Source organism: Molothrus ater, chromosome 21 (assembly GCF_012460135.2).
Source record: "Molothrus ater isolate BHLD 08-10-18 breed brown headed cowbird chromosome 21, BPBGC_Mater_1.1, whole genome shotgun sequence".
NCBI classification, from domain to species: Eukaryota; Metazoa; Chordata; class Aves; order Passeriformes; family Icteridae; genus Molothrus; species Molothrus ater.
The window spans coordinates 833-4,831 of NC_050498.2; the positions used below are offsets into that span (position 1 = coordinate 833).

Sequence of the window (3,999 nt, forward strand, 5' to 3'; positions counted from 1 at the left end):
GTAGAGCGGCAAGACACGCAGAAGACGCAGATACGCAGCTCTCCGAAGCTAAGTGCCGGTCCCGGGCTTCTTTCGGCACAAACCGCTCTCAGGAGCTCCCTGCGCTCGCCACAATGCTCTGTGTGCGAAGAAGCCGCTTCTTCGCCTCCGGGAGAATCGGCGAGCGGCAGCTTCCCAAAGGCGAAGATGCAAGCTGCAGCACACAGGCACAGTGTGGGCAGCCTTCAGACTTAGAGAAAACAGTACTTTACCACTCTCCTGCCTTTTCCATGGTTATTCTATTGGAAAAGAACGAGTTTTGGACAACTACCTTTCATTCTTGCCAAACGCTTTGCAGACCCCCGTGCAAGCTTTAGAACAAGATTTTGGATGTTTTCTTTCCTGGCAGAGTTTCTCCTTGCAAGATATGGTGGAAAAGCTTTTTGCTGAGTGTAGAGCGGCAAGACACGCAGAAGACGCAGATACGCAGCTCTCCGAAGCTAAGTGCCGGTCCCGGGCTTCTTTCGGCACAAACCGCTCTCAGGAGCTCCCTGCGCTCGCCACAATGCTCTGTGTGCGAAGAAGCCGCTTCTTCGCCTCCGGGAGAATCGGCGAGCGGCAGCTTCCCAAGTCTGAATGCTGCCCACACTGTGCCTGCGTGCTGCAGCTTGCATCTTCGCCATCCAGGTGAGCAACTGCTAACTGGATCCTCAACAGAGTTTGAGGAACCCTAGAGGATACAGAAGGGTTTTCCCCAGAAAAATTCACAGGCTGAGTTTTGATATAAGTACACTTGCCAGATGCTCAGAAACATTACCCATCCTCCAGGTGTGTCTTGAGAGAGCTGCGAATGGCTCTCACATAGTTTGAGCTGGTCTGTAAGGTCTCAGGGTGAATTTCATCAGATGCAACCAAATTGGGCAACTCCCAGTGGGACAGAAGGAACCCAAAGCTTGTTTTAACCCAAAGCTTGGGTAAGCAGATCTCCAGCAAATACTGAGGAAACAGACAGAATAGGGTAACAAATAATAAACATACTTTTTTTTTTTATATGCTTGCTTTTTTTTTTCTTTTCGGATGAGCAAAACAATTAAGGAGAAGATGAAAAACTCACCATGACTGAACATTCATCATCTGTAAGCTGACCATCCTTAGCATAGAGGACTCCAAATTTAAAATTCACCGATCCCTGGGAAATAAAACCATATTGTATGATAAACAAAATCAAACAGAGACGTAAGAATTTGTTTCCTCCAAGGACTTTCACGTATGTACTTATCTTTGTATACATCCTACGCATTAGAAACGTACATTTTATACCATCTCCCAATACATAACAATTTTCCTTTAAACTTTGACAGTACAGCATCAAATCATTAACTTAAATTGCTGCTCTATTATTGTTAAGTTGGTGCTTAAAGTTATTTTTGCTGTCAGGTTCAAAAAAACATTACTTTTTTTTTACTGTAACAAGCAATTGATTTCCAAGTCATCATAAGCCCATCAAAATAAAAAGCTGTATTCACCAGACGGGTCTGTGAGCTAGAAGTAGTTAGGCTTATACTTACCTCTTGCTCTTCCAGAACCAATAAATCCTGTCAACAAAACCAGTGTCTTTAGCCCCCTCCTATTAAAGATTCTACAAGGATGATGGTTTTATTTGTGTTTAGAAGTTTGGATTTAAATGGCCAGTTCAATGGATAAAGACAGTTTAAGTAGTATTAAATTATTACTATTATTATTATTATTATTATTATTTTATTATTATTATTATTATTATTATTATTATTATTATTATTATTATTATCTGCTACTGGAAAAGACAAACCAGTAGTATCTATACTTAATTACTTCTATTTCCAGAAAATAATAAAGAAAAAGAACCAAACAAAAAAAAGTCACTTCGTACCTTTTGTATCTCAGGATGAAAAATGTCTCTTGGGCTCTTCTCCAATTTATCAAGACTCATAGCACTGAAATGCAAATGAACGAGTGCTTTATAGGAGGGCAAGTGCACATTTCAACCCCCAACCACCAACCGATTGCAGTTACAGCGCTTACAAAACGAATTGTTCCCAGAGCCTCTGGTAAATGGAATGGTTTGTGCAACTGCCATTTCTTTCCCAAAATACTAACTTCCAACACTTCCTAAACTTAGTTTGCATTTTAAAAACAGAAGTTAGGGAGACTCTGGGTGGAGATCAGGTTTAAATTGATTTCCTTCTAAAGCACAGGGCTCTGTTCCATCACCTTTCACTTTGGCTCCACACAGAATCACGGGGAGCATTTTAGGAGGGCTCAATAACCAATTCTACTTCTCTCTTTTTCTAGTTCTCTCTCTTCCTAAATAATTCAAGGCAAGTCAAATGAGAAATGACAAGTTCAGCATCAAATTCACACTTTTCCCCTTTGTCTGGTCAAGAACAGGCTTTAAAACCACTTTTTGCTGCCTTCAACGATTAAGACTTGCAAAACCATTTTTACATGTTTTATGGATTTATAAAAACCACAGAACGCAAGCTCTGAATTACAGGAAAAGGTACACAGGCAAATATCTAAACTGATGGCTTATTTGTCAATCCATACCTTAACGGAGATTGCACTGAGAATGATTTTGTGGGACTCTAAGGGAGACAGATTTTCTGAGTACCCTGTAAACAAGAAAAGCTAGGATATATTACAGGACCTACCCACTTTTCCTGCATATTCAAATAGGATTATCAATAAAAACATTTCAGTTAAAAAAGAAGGAAGAAAACCAAGGTAATTTTACTCAGCTATATTTACTGCTGATTTAGAGAAAAAAAAAAAAGTCACGGGTGCTGCAAAGAAAAAAAAAAGTAGAACCATAAATAAAGTAGAACTTTAAAACAATTGCTTGGATAAAAGCAGCTCGTGGAACATGAAGTAGAAAAAAAGCGAAACCAGTATCAGACCTGCCTTTTTTCTTATCATTGCACAAGAAAATCCGACAAGCGGTATAAAGTCACTGCCTAAAACCGATCCTAGGATGTAACCAAGAACAATTGAGGCATTTGCTAATCTAAACGGAAACCTTTCTGGACCCTAGTGTCAAATCACACGTTTTGTCTTTCAGCAGCTCGAGGCTGGAGAGCATTTCCCCTGGGGGTCGGGAGGGTAGGGGCACAAGGGGCTGAGTTTGCGGATCACACCTGTGCCAGCAGAAGGATCCAGCCCGGCGCTCCTTGCGCTCGCCATTCTCCGGGACATCGCTGTGTTTACTGCTCAGCGATGCCGCTCCATCTGTTTGCGTGGAAGAAAGAGCCACGAGCACTGAGGCACTCAGCAGCCGTGTCATTCCAGCGATGTCGAGCGCTCTCTGCTCGCAAGGCTGAACACGCTGCGAAGGCCGCTTCCGCAGCCGCTCGTCCGCCTCCGCCCGCAGCAGCGGCAGCAGCCCGAGGGAGACGGCTGCAGCTCGGCGGCTCTCGCGCCTCCGCCAGCCCGAGGGCAGCCCGCCCCACAGTGACCGCGGCAGCGCCCGGCGCCGCTCGCCCGGGGCGGCTCCTGCAGCTCCCGGCCCGCGGCAGCAAAGCACCGCCTGGCGCTCCGCCATCGGTGGGCAGCAGCGCGCCCCGCCCGAGCTGAGCCCCCGCCACGGGTACCGCTGAGTGAGGCCGAGGAACCGGGCGGACGCCCCTTCCGCGCCGCTCAGCTCCGTGCGGGCGGCCGGACGGAGGCTTCGCCCCTCCAGCATCGCTGCCGCGGCTCCGTCCCGAGCGGGAGAGGCGCCGGGAGCTCCCCATGCACAGCCGCCTCTGCCGCCGTGCGGCCGCCTTGGCCCGCCAGCCACTCATATGGCGCGTCGGCCGTTGCGTCAGACGCCGCGCTTTACAGCAGCAGGGCCTGCCGGAGTTGTAGTCTCGGGCTGACAGCCACTGCTCCGTTTTCCGCCACCGGGAGCTGCGGTCCCGCCAGGGGATCAAACGGCTCCTTCGCTCGTGGGCAGGGGAGGACCTTAGGCAGCACCGCCCCTCCCGAATGTCCTTTCTTTTCCAC

At 47.2% G+C, this 3,999-nt stretch overlaps 1 long non-coding RNA gene across 1 annotated transcript; it reads right to left on the reverse strand.

Moving 5' to 3' along the window:
• Nucleotides 1-1,092: 1,092 nt before the first annotated feature.
• On the reverse strand, nucleotides 1,093-3,308 carry LOC118694318 (uncharacterized). Its single transcript, XR_008508767.1, has 4 exons — nucleotides 3,153-3,308; nucleotides 2,566-2,630; nucleotides 1,889-1,952; nucleotides 1,093-1,168 (listed from the first exon to the last, which is right to left on the reverse strand). It is a non-coding gene; the product is annotated as an uncharacterized LOC118694318 (long non-coding RNA).
• Nucleotides 3,309-3,999: the final 691 nt, after the last annotated feature.